We start from the raw sequence: 11,615 nt of genomic DNA on the forward strand, positions 1-11,615 counted from the left end.
TTTATATATTTTTGGCTGCATTGGGTTTTCATTGCTGTGCATGGGCCCTCTCCAGCTGTGGCGAGTGGGGACCACTCCTTGCTGCGGTGCACGGGCCTCTCACTGCAGTGGCCTGTCCCGTTGGGGAACACGGGCTCTAGGTGCACAGGCTTCAGCAGTGGTGGCACACAGGCTCAGCAGCTGTGGCCCATGGGCTCCAGAGCGCAGGCTCAGCAGTTGTAGCGCACAAGACTAGCCACTCCGCAGCATGTGGGATCTTCGCGGACCAGGGCTCAAACCCGTTTCCGTCGCATTGGCAGGCAGAATCTCAACCACTGCGCCACCAGGGAAGTCCCGTGAATTACTTTTATATTAAAAGGATAAGTACTACTTTATCCTGATATATTATTTTTGGCACTCTACTTGATTTTGTCTGAAAATATTTTATCTGGAGTTTTTAGATTTAAATTTATAAGTTAAAAAAATTACAAATTTTTTGCATACTTTTCCAATTATTGTATAAAAGTTGTACTATTCTTTAAAAACCAGTTGGACATCTTTCCCACTTTATCTTTGAAATATTTTGTGTAAGTTATGAATTAACTGTCCTTGAAGATATGATTAACATGCCAATAAAAAGTCTTTCTGGTGTCCTTTATGAAATTTTTGACTACAAGTTCAGCTTCTTTAATGGTTATATTTCATTTAAGTGTGCTGTATCTTTGTGAGTCAAATTTGGTAATTTAAAATTTCCTGGAAAACTATCAATTACATTTAGCTTTTCTAATTTATTGGCATACAGTTTATTCTAGTTATTGTTTTACATATATTTCCATTTTATCAGTTTTGTTTTCTTTTTCATTCTTAATTTATTTATCTGTGCTTTCCCCTTTTTCATTCCGTGACTATTATTGCTAGACATTTGTAATTTATTCTTCAAAAAACAAGCATAAAAATTAATTTCTTTTGTCTTTTTGCATCTGTGTTTTAATATCTGCTTTTATCAACATTATTTGCTTTTTTGAATTTTCTTTTAATCTGCTCTACAGTACTTTAAAAATTTTTGGAGTTGTTTGCTGTTTTCAAAATTCTTTTGTGATATATTTTTTGCAATATATTTACCTATAGTCTTCATGAGTTTGACAAAGTTTTTTCCTAAAAATTACTTTAATTAATTTTAATGTGGTTATACTAGATAGATTTTTATTTATATTTTCCTGACATTGCTTCTTTTCAGACTTCATGGCCTATTTTTATTTATAGGAGTGTCTGTTACAAATATTAATAATTTTGTTAGTATACAGTACAATCAATAAAGTTAGTAAGGTGGAAGATGACTAGTCAAAATTGAGTGATGAACAGGGAAGGGGTAGTATTGTCTTAGTGGAGCAACCTGAGATATTTTTTAGATACTTCATAAAGTTATTGCATAAAAACCATATTTAGAGTTTGATCTTAAAAAATGAAAGACTTCTACAACAAAAAAGAATGTAAAGTCTTAGATGCTCCTGAGACTCCTTACACACTCACAGTTTTCTACGATTCTTTAAATTTTAGAAATCACAGAGTTGAAAGGTATTATGGAATCATAAAAAATTACTGGGCCACTGTCTGACCACTCTCCTAATTTTTATCAAAAGTGTTATATCATAAGGAAGACCACTGTGAAACATATCCAGTGGGAAAACAAAGCCAAGAAGAAAAGTATCACTATTTCCAAGAACAATATAGCTAGAACATGCAATATTCAAACACAAGAAAAAAATTGATTTAACTAAATATCTCATTCATTGCCCAAATGTTTATATACAGTCACTGTAAACACAGGACTAATGTGTTGCTTGATAGCATTCACCAAAGAATTTACGCATATAGCCTAAAGATTAGAGACCAGATATTCTACATTCAGAAAGAAAAAAGAGATGAGTTTTATCTGCAGTAGAAAACATTTATTACATTGTATAAAATATCCTCACTTAGATCATTTTAAGATGTTTAAATGAGTTACAGGGAGAATACATAATAGAAAATTTGAGAAAAATAAAAATTATAGTTTAATATGAAACATCACTGCTTGCATATCTCTTCAGGATAGAATTCAAAATGCCGTGTTTATAGAAACATTCTTTTTTTTTTAGTCTTACAAAAGAATTCTAAATACTCAATATAATCCTTTTTCTCAGTATGAATAAAATACAAATATTTTATGAATGAAGGCGCATAAAATTATTTCTCTTTATGCTATTAAAAATCAAGACTCAGGGGCTTCCCTGGTGGCGCAGTGGTTGAGAGTCCACGTGCTGATGCACGGGACACGGGTTCGTGCCCCAGTCCGGGAAGATCCCACATGCTGCAGAGCGTCTGGGTCCGTGAGCCATGGCCACTGAACCTGCGCGTCCGGAGCCTGTGCTCCGCAACGGGAGAGGCCACAACAGTGAGAGGCCCGCGTACCGCAAAAAAAAAAAAAAAAAAAATCAAGACTCTCCCTGTACAATAGTTTTTAGGTGACAAAAGTGGATTTTCTACCTTTGTATTTCTATGATGTATGCATCCATTTCACAGGACTCTTTTTTTATAGAAGCGTTTATTGTGAGGACCGCAGGAGACCAGCACAGTTATTTATAGGGATTTTGAGTATCTATAGTTAAGCTAGTATTAGATGAAATGAACCCATTCTTGAATAAACCACTTTGTTCTTCAGTTAAGGAAAGGAGAATTTAAAGTGAAATCTGTAATATTACAGTTCAAAGATGCTCATAAGTTGTTCTAATTTATGTTTTTGCCATGGTGCTGAACATTATTGTAACCTTATTGTTGAATGTGTTTGCATTACATGCAAGGTCATTCTTGTTAGACAGGTGGGTAAGTCATTCTTGCATTGTCATTGTATCAATGTTAGTCATAAGTTTAGTCAGCAATCTGCCATCCACTCTGTCCCAAGCACAATGCTAGGTGTGTGATCATTCCTGCATTCTCTTTCTCTATCTCAAAAATGCATGTGCTTTCCAGTTTTATCATGTTCTATACCTTGTCTTGCTTTGTTGTCAGGTGCTTTGCAAGAAAATTGAAGATTTGGATAGTGTTTGGGCTTCAGATCTGGGAGAGAATCAAAATTATATGTGGAACCTAGAAAAATGGTACAGATGAACTTGTTTGCAGGGCAGAAATAGAGACAGAGGTGTAGAGAACAAACATATGGACACCAAGTGGGGAAAGTGGTGGAGGGGGGTGGTGGTGGGATGAATTGGGAGATTGGGATTGACATGTATACACTAATATGTATGAAATGGATAACTAATAAGAACATGCTGTATAAAAAAATAAATAAAATTCAAAAAAAATTAAATGAGGTTGGGGCTTTGAGTTAAGAAGATTCTGTTTGCTTGATCGAAATCAAGTACTTTCTTTGGCTTTCAATTAATTCCAACAGAAGTAACCTCAAATGTCTCACAGTTGCTTTCCTGTAATCATTCTTTTTTTTTTAAATTTAATTAATTAATTTATTTTTGGCTGTGTTGGGTCTTCGTTGCTGCTCGTGGGCTTTCTCTAGTCGCAGTGAGCGGGGGCTACTCTTCCTTGCGGTGCGCAGGCTTTTCATTGCAGTGGCTTCTCTTGTTACGGAGCACAGGCTCTAGGGGCGCAGGCTCAGTAGTCGTGGAGCACGGGCTTAGTTGCTCCGCGGCATGTGGGATCTTCCTGGACCAGGGCTCGAACCCGTGTCTCCTGCATTGGCAGGCAGATTCTTAACCACTGCGCCACCAGGGAAGCCCTGTAATCATTCTTTTTTTTTTTGCGGTACACGGGCCTCTCACTGTCGTGGCCTCTCCCGTTGTGGAGCACAGGCTCCGGACGCGCAGGCTCAGCGGCCATGGCCCACGGGCCCAGCCACTCCGCGACATGTGGGATCTTCCTGGACCGGGGCACGAACCCATGTCCGCTGCATCGGCAGGCGGACTCTCAACCACTGCGCCACCAGGGAAGCCCCCTGTAATCATTCTTATGTGCTCTTTATTTTTTGTATCAGTAATATTATAATTGGTGGTAAGCTACTGTGATGATTTCCCTAAACATACATCAGATAATACAAAGAATATTAGGAAGTTGACTATTTCTTTGAAGTACAAAATAATTTCATTGAATTATTCACAATAAAGGAGCTAGTCATCAAATATACATCATTCATGGCCAAGCATCGCTCTTAAATAGTAAAGGAGGGAATTAAAATATACTTAATACTTCTGCAAATACTTTTTACATTAAAACGTAAGATAGAAATGAAAATCATTTGTATGGGTATCCTCATTTAACTTCCAAATTAGTGATCAGCCCTTAGCTCTTCAAATAATTTAGGATTGAATTGCAATCGTTACAAAGCCTTTATTTCTTTATATTTTTTACTTGAATTCTACCCTATGAAAGAGTGGTCAGCAGCTTGGATTTTAAAGAAGCCAAAACCATTATGGAAAGAGCAAGCACAGAAGGATACTTACTGGGTAAAGAGGGACATTTAGACATGCTGATGTTGGAGAATGTAAACTGAGCAATTTACTGCTTTCAGAAGTTTTCCTTTTATATATGCCTTCACCAGCTTGAAATTTTATATAAAAACAGGATTGTTCTAGACAAGGTTAATTGTGTCTGCATTAAGAAAATAGGAACATTTTTAAATGAGAAGAGATTGACATAAAATACTATAATAAGGATTATAAAATAGAAGGAAAAGCAAGATTTGAAATCAGGTTGACTTACAAAGCAATAACAACGCATACTTATGAAGCTAGAATGATAGCAATTATTTTCAGAGAGAGAATAACCTCTGTTTCTGGAGGTGAAAGTTATTAAATACATAAGTATTTACATATTAGTTTAGTTTGACCTCTAAGAGTCTGTTTTTGTATAGCTGACTTTGTAAATTCACTCAGGTTCATGTATTCTTCATTTACCATATGTTCACAATTATGCTTAAACTTAAGTTAATTGGAACTCCAGGGTCAATACAGGGTCAGATGAAAATCGTGCTAATGAAGATGATTACTTCAGCAGAGCCCAGTTTATAAACTGTTTATTCTTTTCTGAATCAGGAGGTATTATGGCAGAGTTCCAGTCAGCGAAACGAGGGCTTTGTAATAATAAAACATCTTCTTGTATCTTACTATACACTCCAAAGTTTGCCTCTAAAGGGGCCAAATTACTTTCTCAGAAGGCAATTTCTACATGCAAGGAGGAAATATGAGTTCAAACTTCAGTCTTTGATCACATTCACCTTGCTTAGAAGAAATCTATTTAAAGGCTATGTTTCCATATGTAGTGGCATAGTAAAATATGTTGACTATTATTTGTAAACCAATCATAATTCATATGATCACATAATCATAGTTAGAAAAGAAAATGAAAGAAGAGCTAAAATAATTTTGTTCAAAAGTCTCAAAGTTTTATTTATTCAAACTCAAATCCTAATATAAGCCCAAACATATGATTATTCATCATGGTAAATTTCACCATGACCACTCCACCTCTATGATTTTTGCTGTACAACATCCAACAGCCATTGAACATAGATGTATGAGAATGTCAGAGTATTTTTGCATTGATTACTTTATCTAACCACTCCATTTTGTAGAGGATGTTTGAATACCAGAAGGACTGATTTTCCTAGTATCACACAAGTAGCTGTGAAAATGTGATTAGAACCTACATCTTTTGATTTCCAGATTAAGATTTATTCCTCTAGATCACACTGCATCTTGCTACTATTTTACTTAGTCTGTTTGTAGATGATTTAACATGTGGATTTTTCTGGAGTAATGCAAATAGGCAATTCTTAAAAAAAAAAAAGAAAAGGAGTTCCCGGTTTGGGGGCTGCTTAAGTCTGTGACAGATAGCTGATAGCATAAAAGGCTTTTATGGGTAACATTGCTCATGATGAAACACTTGGTTGAAAGATCATTTGATTGTGTGTTGTGATTTCAGTTTAGAACTAAAAATGTTGTTTGAAAATAATTCATGATCCACAAAAAATACATAGTGTATAATACACCCAGGATTTATATTTAGTTATATAACTTATGTATAAACACTCACATTCCTAGAAACTTCAAAAGCAAAATTGCAAATAAATGTATAGAATTCCTCTCTGTGCCTGAAAATTTAAAAATATATATTGACCATATATCCAAAAGCTGGCCTGGTAACATTATTCAATTTTCTTTTCAATTAGAAGCACAGCAGCACCAAAAACATAGCAAAGAAAGTACATCCCCACCAAGCCAGCAGATATAACTTTTCCACTAGTTCTGTGATATTTTAGCAATACTTCTCCACATCCAGCTGAATTTTTTTTCCTGTATTTTCATACAGTTGCTATTTGTAGCTAAAATAAGGGCACAAAAGGGCAGATACTACTACTCTATTACCCCATCAAATATGAATTGCCATACTAGTCACATCAGACTAGAAAGAAATGTGAAAATAGAAAGCTGAATATAAATTATCTGGATGAATTTCTAATTTATGAATATATTTCCTTATGACTATACAAAAGTAGAAACTGCAGACAAAAAGCACAATGAAATCTGAAAATTTCCTGGGCTCAGGGATTTAAAAAAAGCTAATATTGATTAAATTGATAGTTTTTCTTATTTGGAAAAGATCAATATATCTGCTATAGTCTGAATATTTATGTCCCCCCTCAGATTCCTATGTTAATCTGATGGTCAGTGTGATGGACTTTGGGAAGTGATTAGGTCATGAGCACAGAGCCCTCATAAATGAGATTAGTGCCCTTATAAAAGAGGCTCCAGAGTGATCCCTAGCCTCTTCCGACTTATTAGGATATAATGAGAAGTCTGCAACTTGGAAGAGGGCCCTCACCTGACCATGCTGGCGCCCTAATTTTGGACTTCCAGCCTCTAGAACTGAGAGAAATAAATGTTTGTGGTTTATAAGCCTCCCAGTCTGTGTTATTTTGTTATAGCATTAAATGGATTAAGACAGTCTCTTTAAAGTAGAGATTTCCTGCATGAAAACTGTCCCAATTCTGTTTAGTTAAATGCAGTATTCTTCAGGCCCTAGGTGTGGAAAACTATTACTTTTACTACCTATAAAGTCCATTGAGTTCACAGCTCATGGTTTCCCAGGGCTTGTACTACTTCCTTACACAGTACATTTTCAACATCCTCACTCCAAGGTGATCAATCATTGCTTAAAACTTGCGAAGGTAAAAAGGGTGGTTATTATTTTACTATATTCCACTTAGATATCTGTGATTCTTGTAGGATCTATCCATATTCACAGATAGTTTGAAATTCAAAGATATCTGAACAGTGATGCCTAGAGTCAAGTCTTTTTGATAATGATAATTCTTTATAAATTATGTTATTATATATTATGTAATATTATAACATGTATTATAAAATTATATATAAAATTATATCTATTGAAAATTTAAAAGTGCAACACTATAAATCAAATGAGATAGAGCAATTGCAGTTGTTAGCAAGGAAAAACACGGTCAAGCACAAATCTATAATTGAAGATGAGCACAATGATTTGAAGCAAATCTATAAAGCATCACATAGTAATATACTGAATCTCTAGGCTAGATATTTATTCTTCCTCTTTTTAATGTCATCTCTCTTTATTCATTTTTCTTTTTATTCTTTCCCATTCACTAGAACAAGTTCCTTATTCTGTTTCTTCAGAATTTCACATTGTGCCTTCAGAATTTCACATTGTGCCTGGTACCTGGTCATAAATCTTTGCTCATGAATAAAAATATCCAGATGAAACTGGATCTAGTGGGCATAAATGAGTAAAGTATAATGAGACACTTCAACGAATGGCCTGGTTATAAGACTATCTCTAATGAATATTTTTGAGAATAACTTTTCTGGATAGCAGCAGTAATAAGTTACAATGAAAAAGTACCCTGTCGATAATCCCCCCATAAAATATAAAATAGTAGGACATTAGGTAGAGCCTGAGTGAGATAAGATTTTATTAATATACAAGCATTGAATCAATGAAGAGACAAATCATACTTGTGAATGGAAGCCCTGAGAGTATAAAGATCTTTGTTCTTCTAATATTTATTTACTTAACTTGATTTCAATAATAATCTCAAAATGTCATTTTTTCTTATTCAAAAGCTAAGGTGCTTCTAAAATTGTTCTTAAATAAGAGAGAGGCAAAAATAGCTACAAATAGTTTGAAACAGAGGAGTAAAAATAAAATTTCCCTACCATATATTAAAACATATTTAACCAATACTGTAGTTAAAAGACAGTTGAACTATAGTATAAGAATAAACAGGAAGATTTAACACAAATAGAAAAAGATAAGCAGAAACAACATTATTATCAGCATTTTGGTGTTAGAGTAAATCATATTTCTAAGAACTTGGAAATTAGCTTACTCTCAAAGAGGTGAATTGTGAAATTAGCACATAACTGTGCATATAAAATCACCATAAAGAAGCCATACAATTGTGTATATTGTAAAGCATCAGTTGACTAATGACAAAAAAAAACAAAAAATAAAGCAGTTTTTTTTTTTTTTTTGGCTGTGCCACCGGCTTGTGAGATCTTAGTTCCCCGACCAGGTATTGAACCCAGGCCCCGTCAGTGAAAGTGCTGCCACCGGGCCACCAGGAATTACCAACCCAGCCATTTTCGATTGTTATTCTGAGCTGTCTGCCTTATTGAAATAAAAGCACTGATCCTGGAGACATGAGTGTGTGGTCATTGTGGCAGTTACACTTTTCGCTGTAAATGAATTCATTGACATCTGGCTTTGTGTATCAGTCTTGTGTAAGTTTGGTTTAGATGTATCACTCCTAGGAGAAAAATCTATTTTTGATGTGTTGACAAATCAGCACTTGGACTACGTCAGGCAGAAAGTCAGACCCTGGAGTACAGTAAATTCATTGTGGAATTGCCTTTCTAATAAAAGCTGTAGGAGGCAGCCTGATGGCTTCCTCTTGATGATCTCTGACTTGAATGCTGGGTGCACATGGTTTTCTTTTGGGCTTTCTCATTTGATATTTAATCAAGTTAGGAAATATCATAATTGGTGAAATTTTGTTTTATTCAATAAAATTACTGAGAAATTAGCAAGAAAGACTCATTTCTCTCGCATTCACAAAACTCAGTTCCAATTGTACAAAAGTACTGTGAAAAAAATGAACAGATTAAAAAGCTAGACAAAAATGTAGGTGAATATTTGCCTTATCTCTGGATAGGAATAACATTCTGTGTATCAAAGTGATAAAATATAGCATAAAAAGCAAGATTAATAGATTTGACCTAAAACATTAAAAATTTTGTGTGAATATAAAAAATTAAAACTGCAAGTTGAAAATAAAATTATTAACTATGGTAATAAATAAAGCAATCAGATAATACCTATAGTCTATGAGGGTACTCTGAAGAAGATGTCAAAGCCCACAAATAATGGAAATGGCATATCTGGAGATAATTCACAAAAGAGGAAATACATATGATTGATAAATTCATGAAAATGTCATTCTGACAGTAAAAGAAATGCAGATTAACACAGAAATGAACAAATTTTTAAACTATCAAATTAGCAATAAACAATATTAATATTTAAAGTTTTAATGAGACAGGTAAACTCTCATACTCCTTGTTGAAAAGTAAAATAATTTAAGCTTTTTGGAAAGCAATTTGTTGATATTTATACAAGTCTACTGATTTATACTGTAAAAGGGAAAGAAAAGTAAATTCCTTGTCCTACAGGGAAGAAAACGTTTCTATCTCAGGCTATCTAGGGTACTCATTCAAGTAGATTCAAATTTTAAAGAGCAATTCTAAATAGGCAAATTGGTACTGCTTATATTTCAGTGGTATTGGGGCCTCTGAAGTTATTTCCAAGCTACTTTCAGAACAGGTTTGAAGACAAATCTTATCTCTTTTTCTTTCTCCCCCTTCACTCCCCCCCCCACCATAGTGGTGATGGTGAGGAAACAGAGAGATAAGAAACTAGTTCTCTAAGGTGGAACACACACACACACAGACACACACACACACACACACACACACACACTGTAGTTTGGATTCTTTGGTCTGCTGGTCCACTTTTCCTTCCTTCTCTAATGATCAGTTCATTACAGCAGGTGGCACCTTCTCATAGATAAATGTCAGACATGATTTTAAGAAGAGAAATTATTTTTAAATATTTGGAATATTAACATACAGTATTATAATTCTTCCTTGGAGACTTTTTGGAAGTGCTAGAGTTGTGGTGCTTTACGACAGTTGCTTTGTGGCCGTACGGGACGAGAAGATGGCGGACACCTTAGTAGCTGCTCGGGGAGCGCGGCCAGCACCAGCCTAGGGGCCTGAGGCCATTACCCGCAACTGGGAAAACCAGAAAGTCTCAACAGGGACCACTCTCATGGCCGTGCAATTTGATTGGGGCGTGGTTCTAGGAGTCGACTCCAGAACAACCACTGAGTCATACATCGCCAATCGAGTGACTGACAAGCTGACCCCTATTCATGACCGTATTTTTTGCTGCCGCTCAGGCTCAGCAGCTGATAGCCAGGCAGTAGCGCTTGGTTTCCACAGCATTGAGCTGAATGAGCCTCCGCTGGTACACACGTCAGCCGGCCTCTTTAAGGAGATGAGTTACCGATACCCAGAAGACCTGACGGCAGGAATCATCATTACGGGCTGGGACCCCCAAGAAGGGGGGCAGCTCTCGCTTTGGCCATGGAGCGGGACGGCTCCAGCGGAGGGGTGATCCGCCTGGCAGCCATTGTAGAATCAGGGGTAGAGCGGAAGGTACTTTTGGGATACCAGATTCCCAAATTCACCATTGCCACTTTACCACCTCCCTGAATCCTAGGATTCTAAGATACAACAAGAGACACCCCATACTGATGGCAAAATTCAGTAAACAGTTTGTCAGTGAGAAAAAAAAAATGCCTGTGGGGGATGTGAAAGAAGGAAGCAGATTTGACTTCAGTAATTGATGAAGTAATCAGTAGCTTTTGTGCCCCGTGAAACATGTTCATGGTTAAAACAAGCTCTTTCATATCTAGTGTTGTACTTGAGCCTCTCTGTGTGCTCTGTGGTACAGGAAGAACATACATCTGCAGAAGAAACATTCCTGCCAGAATGTGCATTCTTCATCCCTCAAGGATTTCAATGTCTCCCAAAAGATGAAATATTATATTTAAAGGATTAAGATATAATTATTGTATTCTTTTATAAAATAAAAGATTCCTTTTGAATCTAGGTCCTACCACCTAATGAACTGTAAGCTTATGCAAATTAATTTCTCTTGCACATGTTCCTCATCTGTAAAATGATGATAATATTCCATTTGGTTGTAATGACAAGAGATGATGTCCTATGATGTCTAATTTAGATGGTAAATAGATGTTTTATTATTACTGTTATTGTTATTATCATCATTATTACCTGTTTATGAAAGAACAGTGGGAAATTAGAAGATAGAACCCGATGCCTCCCATAAAGTAGCTAATAATCATTGGGGGACCTGATATAGCAAGGAGCATAGACAAGCTGAGGTAACATATAACTATGCATAGACTAAGAAATGAACTAACCAGCCTCAAGTTTCCAAATGATAACATTTTAAATAAAATCATT

At 35.7% G+C, this 11,615-nt stretch overlaps 1 pseudogene; it reads left to right on the plus strand.

Annotated features, from left to right (window-relative positions):
• Positions 1–10,281: 10,281 nt before the first annotated feature.
• Positions 10,282–10,863, plus strand: LOC115852014 (proteasome subunit beta type-6 pseudogene; annotated as a pseudogene).
• The last annotated feature ends 752 nt before the right edge of the window (positions 10,864–11,615 follow it).

The sequence above is a fragment of the Globicephala melas genome, chromosome 2, assembly GCF_963455315.2.
Source record: "Globicephala melas chromosome 2, mGloMel1.2, whole genome shotgun sequence".
In the NCBI taxonomy this organism is placed as follows: Eukaryota; Metazoa; Chordata; class Mammalia; order Artiodactyla; family Delphinidae; genus Globicephala; species Globicephala melas.